Source organism: Solanum verrucosum, unplaced genomic scaffold, assembly GCF_900185275.1.
Source record: "Solanum verrucosum unplaced genomic scaffold, falcon-dt-bn FXZP01000101.1, whole genome shotgun sequence".
In the NCBI taxonomy this organism is placed as follows: domain Eukaryota; kingdom Viridiplantae; phylum Streptophyta; class Magnoliopsida; order Solanales; family Solanaceae; genus Solanum; species Solanum verrucosum.
This window is the reverse complement of record NW_026020111.1, coordinates 171488-178404: the sequence shown is the minus strand read 5'-3', so window position 1 is coordinate 178404 and position 6917 is coordinate 171488. Positions and strand designations below refer to the sequence as shown.

At 36.9% G+C, this 6917-nt stretch overlaps 1 pseudogene; it reads right to left on the bottom strand.

Moving 5' to 3' along the window:
- Positions 1-5293: 5293 nt before the first annotated feature.
- Positions 5294-6375, bottom strand: LOC125825448 (F-box protein At3g07870-like; annotated as a pseudogene).
- Positions 6376-6917: the final 542 nt, after the last annotated feature.

Sequence of the window (6917 nt, the reverse complement as noted above, 5' to 3'; positions counted from 1 at the left end):
CAGATGCGGAAATAGAAGCGAAAAAATATTGTGAATATACGTGATGACTCTCCAACTCAATACGAAAGTCCTCAAGAAAAATATTGTGGCTGCTCCGGGAACCTTATCCATGAGCTAATACACACGAAAATTGAGGAATTTGCGCGATTCCTAAAAATAGGCCTATAGAAGCGGAAATGGGGAAAAAAATAGTGTGCGTATACGTGATGGTTCCCAAAATCAGTACAGTGGTTCTCACAGAGTTTTTAAGTAAAATTATTTGGGTGCTCCTAACGTCGGATCCTTGGGCTAATACACACGAAAAATTGAGGAACATGCGTGATTCCTAAAAAAAGGCATGTATATGAGGGAATGGGTACAAAAAAATGGTTTAAGTATACGTGATGGTTCCCCAACTCAATAAGAAAGTCCTCAAAAAGTTTTCTTAGAAAAAATTTAGGGTGCTCCAGAGGCAAAATCCATGGCTAATACACACGAAAAATTGAGAAATTTGCGTGATTCCTACAAAAGGTTTTGTAGAGGCGGAAATGGGAGCGAAAAAAATGGTGTGACTATACGTGATGATTCCTAACTCAATACGGAGGTCCTCATAGAAAAAATTGAGAACTTTTTTGGGTGCTCCGATTGCCAGATCCATAGAAAAATACACACAAAAAATTGAGGAATTTTACGCGTTTCCTAAAAAAGGGGCTGTAGATGCGGAAAATTGAGGAATTTTGCATGGTTCTTAAAAAATGGTTTGTAGATGCAAAAATAGGACCAAAAAAAATGGTGTGAGTATACGTGATTGTTCCCCAATTCAGTACGGTTGTCTTTATAAAGTTATTTGAGAAAACAATTTGGTGCTCCGGGCGCCAGATTCATGGGCTAGTAAACACGAAAAATTGAGAAACTTGTACGATTCCTAAAAATGGGCCTGTAGATGCAAATATGGGGGCGAAAAAAATGGTGTGAGTATACGTGATTTTTCCCCAACATAGTACAAAAGTTCTCATGAAGTTTTTTGAAACAATAAATTTAGGTGCTCCGAGCGCTTAATCCATTGGCTAATACACACGAAAATTTGAGGAATTTGCGTTATTCCTAATAAAAGGCTTGTAGATGGGGAAATGGGCGCAAAAAAAATGGTGTGAATATACGTGATGGTTCCCCAACTGAATACGGAGGTCCTTATAGAGTTTTTTGAGAAAAATATTTAGGTGTTTCGGGCACCAGATTTATGGGCTAATACATACGAAAAATTGAGAAATTTGCGCGAGTCCTAAAAAATGGCCTGCAGATGCGGAAATGGGAGGGAAAAAATAGTGTGAGTATACGTGATGGCTTCCCAACTCAATACGAAAGTATTCAAAAAAAAAATTTGGCTACTCCGGGCGCCTTATCCATGAGCTAATACATACGAAAATTGAGGAATTTGCGCGATTCCTAAAAATAGGCCTATAGAAGCGGAAATGGAGGCAAAAAAATATTGTGCGTATACGTGATGGTTCCCAAAATCTGAACAGTGATTCTCATAAAGTTTTTAAGCAAAATTTGTTGGGTGCTCCTAACGCTGGATCCTTGGGCTAATACATACGAAAAATTGAGAAATATGTGTGATTCCTAAAAAATGGCATGTAGATGAGGAAATGGACGCAAATAAATCGTTTGAGTATACGTGATGGTTCCCAACTCAATGAAAAGGTCCTCATAAAGTTTTCTTAGAAAATTTTTTAGGTGCTATGGGGGCAAAATCCATGGCTAATATATACGAAAAATTGAGAAATTTATGTGATTCGTACAAAAGGGCTTGTGGAGGCGGAAATGGGCGCGAAAAAAATGGTGTGACTATACCTGATGGTTCCTAACTTAATACGGAGGTCCTCATAAAAAAATTTGATAACTTTTTTGGGTGCTTCGGTCGCCAGATCCATGGAAAAGTACACACAAAAAATTAAGGAATTTTGCGCGTTTCCTAAAAAAAAGCCTGTAGATGCGGAAATAGGCGCGAAAAAAATGGTGTGAATATATGTGATGGTTCCCCAACTCAATAAGGAAGTCCTCATAAAGATTTTTGAGAAAAAAGATTTTGGGTGCTCCGGGTGCCAGATCCATGGGCTAATATACACGAAAAATTGAAGAATTTTCACGATTCCTATAAAAGGGCCTGTAGATGCGTAAATGGAAGCGAAAAAAATGGTGTGAGTATACGTGATGGTTCCCAAACTCAGTATCGAGGTCTTCATAAAACCTTTTGAGAGAAAAATTAGGTGTTCCGGGCTCCAGATCCATGGGGTAATACACACAAAAAATTGAGGAATTTGTGCAATTCCAAAAAAAGGCTTGTAGATGCGGAAATGAGTGTGAAAAAATGATGTGAGTATATGTGATGGCTCCTCAATTCAATACGGAGGTCCTCATAGAGTTTTTTAAGAAAAAATTTGTGGTTCTCTGGGCGCTAGATCCATGGGATAATACACACGAAAAATTGAGGAATTTGCGCGATTCCTAAAAAAGGACAAGTAGATGCGAAAATAGGTGCCAAAAAAATGGTGTGAGTATACGTGATGGTTTCCCAACTCAGTACGGAGGCCCTAATAATGTTTTTGAGAAAAAAAATTTAGGTGTTTCGGGCGCCAGATCAATGGGCTAATATATATGAAAAATTGAGAAATTTACGCGATTCCTAAAAAATAGCCTTTTATTGCGGAAATGGGAGCGAAAAAAATAATGAGTATACGTGATGGTTCCCCAACTCAATACGGAGGTCCTCATAAAGTTTAATGCGAAAAAAAAATGTGGGTACTTCGGACGCGAGTTTTATAGGCTAATACACACGAAAAGTTAAAAAAATTGTGCGATTCCTAAAAATGGGGTTGTAGATGCAAAAAAAGTGCCTAAAAATGGTGTGAGAATACGTTATTGTTCCCCAACTCAGTACAGAGGTCCTCATAAAGGTTTTGAGAAAAACAAATTGGTGCTCCGGGCTCCATATCCATGGGCTAATACTCAAAAAAAAATTGAGGAATTTGCACGATTCCTAAAAAAAGGCATGTAGATGCGAAATGGACTCGAAAAAAATGGTGTGAGTATACGTGATGGTTCCCCAACTCAATACGGAGATCCTCATTAAGATTTTTGATAAAAAAAAAGTTGGATGCTACGGACGCCAGATCCATGGGCTAATACACATGAAAATTTGAGAAATATGCGCAATTCCTAAAAAGGGCTTGTAGATGCGGAAATGGGCGCGAAAAAATAGTGTGAGTATACGTGATGGTTCCCCAACTCAATACAGAGGTCCTCATAAAGTTTTTTGAGAAAAAAAATTTGGGTGTTCCGGGAGCCAGATCAATAGGCTAATGCACACGAAAAATTTAGTAATTGGCGTGATTCCTAAATAAGGGCTTGTAAATGAAGAAATGAGTGCGAAAAAAATGGTGTGAGTATATGTGATGGTTCCCCAACTCAGTACGGAGGTCCTCATAAAGTATTTTGAGAAAAAAAAATTGGGTTCTTCGGACGCCAGATCCATGGGCTAATACACACGAAAAATTGAGGAATTTACGCGATTCCTAAAAAAGGACCTGTATATGCAGAAATGGTTGCAAAGAAAGTGGTGTGAGTTTACGTGATGTTTCTCCAACTCAATACGGAGGCCCTCATAAAGTATTTTTAAGAAAAAAAATTGGTTGCTCCGGGCGCCAGATCCATGTGATAAAGGTTTGGGTTATGTGAGAGGACCAGGGATGTGATTATGGTTCCATGAGAGGACTTGGTATTTGCATTTTAATCATGTGGGACGTGTAGTTATGCATTGTTGACCCAAGTGCTGTTGATTTATGATATGTGACTGAGAGTCTATGTGGTTGATAATTGTTATGCATGTTCTGTGCTATTGTATTGTGGTGACAATTTGCATTCATATTTTGGATTGGCCGCAAGATCCTATCAGTACACTGTGGTTTGTGAACTGATACTACAAATATTCTTTTCCTTGTTGAGTACATGCATCTTCCAGTGGTTGATCCAAGATCTCAGTTGAGAGATGCTTGATTCAGAATCCAAGGGTGAGCTTCGTCTTTCAGGCTATCGTGGATTCTTCTGCATTATCTTGGCCATTTGTACAGACATAGACTTCTAGATTTTCTTTATGTTTGGATTTGGGGTTGCATCCCCAGTTTGACTATGTCAGAGTTTTGGTTATGATAACTTTCATTTCTTAGGAATAATTTTCCGTGTTAAATGCTTTGGCTATTGGGTTGAGTTTATTGGAACTCAATTCTCTAGCTAACCAAATTGTTTGCTTTATTTTATACTCCCTCTGTCCCTAATTACTTGTCCCTATTAAGAAAATAATTAATGGCATAGTGAGTTTACCATTTTACCCCTATTAATTATGAATTCGATGAAAAGTTCTACATTTTCAAAATAATTAGTCAGAATTTGTCCTTTCTTGATTTGTCAAAATTGACAAGTAATTAGGGATAACTATAAAAGAAAAATTAGACAAGTAATTAGGGACAGAGGGAGTACTAAACTTGGTTCTATTTATAGAGTGTTGGGTGGTTCGGAATAGTCTTTGGTTCTCCCACTAGGTGGTTTAGTGTGGTGTCACTAACGGCAGTTGGGGTCGTGACAGTGCCACTCATGAAAGTAGGGGTCATGACAATGCCACTACCACAAACAATGACCTTCCTAAGCTTCTTCTCTTTTGGGTTGTAGAAAACTAGTTGCATGCCAAGTTCCATTTGCATTAAGATTTATCCATTTTTCTAGAGTATGATTGGTATTAAATTATTCTTATAGATATCAAGCGGGATAGAATCCATCAAAATGTGATCTTCCGTTAAAAGATTCAGCACAATCCCTTTGCCATCTACCGTAAGTTCTGTTTTGAGAGGTGAAATATTGACCATTCTAATACTAGATGAAACAAAATTTAGAAATAGGATGATTTTTTTAAGATAAATAAAAATGTGCAAATGGGGACGATATACGGGGGTCTTGGATCAAACACTGAAATGAAAATGACACCAATTTTCTAACCTTTCAAAAGTATATTTGAATTCGATAAAAAATGCTAAAAATAAACTTGACCGACACAGAAAGCAACAATGAAGTTCTAAATTGTTCTACGTTAAGATAGCTCATTTTGTTCACCTCACCATCCAAAGAATGAGGAAAATAAATAATGTATAACAGAACTCAAAAACATCCTAAAACAGTAAAAGTTGATTGGCCTAAGCTTGATTATAAAAGAAACATAAAAGGAAAACATAATAGCCAGAAGGAAATAAGACAAATTAAATATCTAAACTCTCTCAATCTTCTTAAATGCATATGAGACTTGTAAACCTTCCCCAATGACAGTCTTGAGTCGGTAGAAACTTGGGATGTAGCTAGTCGCTGCAAACCCAAGGTACGTTTTAACCTTCGTAAATTTCTTTTCTTTTGGATTGTAAGAAACTACTTGTATGCCACAATCCATTTGCATAAATATTTCTACATCTTTCCAGGTTGAGATTGGTATAAATCTATCAGAACGGATATTTAGTTGAATATTATCCTTCAAAATGTGATCTTTAGTCCAAGATTTAGCTATTCCATACTCTTTCATCCACCATATATCAACAAACTGACTATTGTTAGTATTACACAAACATAGACAATTCCCCAACTCTACTAGTGCCAAGCAGAAAGATGAAGTATTTAGACCACCTGGAACTAACAGGGCCTTCACATCTTCTGTCCAACTCTTATAGGAGTAAACGTTGGAATCTTTTTAATTCATCCATTGAACAACACCATTGACTTTAGCGTTACTAAATGATTCTCATAGAGATTCTGGAGACTCTCCCACGTTTCTCCATTTCTCATCAACCCCAAGAGTATAAACCTACAATTTTGATACCTGTGGATGTCCCTCAAACTTTCTAACTAATGATCTCAATACTTTAGACTGTCCAGAGGCTTCACTAAAGCAGAATGCATAAGCAATACGATAAATTCTTTTTTCCCATTCATGCAATTTAACCTTGAAATAGTTACCCAAAAGAGGATCACTGATATAAACCTAATGGTCTGCATCATCCCTTGAACCATTCAACAAAAAAATGAGCCCATTACATGAACCAATTAATATCATTTTATATCTAGGAAAACCGAGTGAAGGGAGGTGAAACCTAGGGCTCAACAAAATGGCTCTGTATAGTGGTGAGAATCATCTTCTTTGAATTCCACAAGTAACTGGATAAAGTCATTAATATGATACATGTTAACAAATAAAGAGTCAGCGAAGTTAAAAGTTAAAATATGATACCAAAGTTTACAGACAATCATACAACGGAAAATGAGTTTGATTGGCAATAGTGAAAGAGGGCCATAATTATTCATGGAAGATCCATAATCCTCGTGACATGAGAGATTCTGTTTCCTTTGCAATCTTCCTTGAAGATCTTAGATTTTTGGGTGTTCGTGGATGTCACTTCCTATGAACAAAAAGGGAGATAATTCTGAGGGTTTTGGTCTTATGGATTGATTGGACTTTAATATATAGTAGGCTTCGAGAGTTTGGAAAAATATTTCAGGCTAAAATGACTATAGAGTCCACTTTAAGTTCCAAAGTAATCGTACAGAGTCATTAAATGAAAGTAATTATTGAAGTCTAACAAGTCGTTAACTAATATTAGTTTGTTTTCCTAGTATTGTTTCTTACACCTACTTAGTATCTAGGAATCAATGAAAGTTTAACTAGCTAGTTGTTGGAGTGAAAGGAAAATTAGCAGTCGTCACTGATCGTTCAAGATGGGATGTGGGAGAAATGAATTTGAGGATTTTTTAGAGTTGTGAAACTGAAGAATGGATAAAGCAAACCATCGCGTTTCTGAGGGCGACTTTGTTCTAGCTTGATACAACGTATTTCTCGTGTTGCTTTG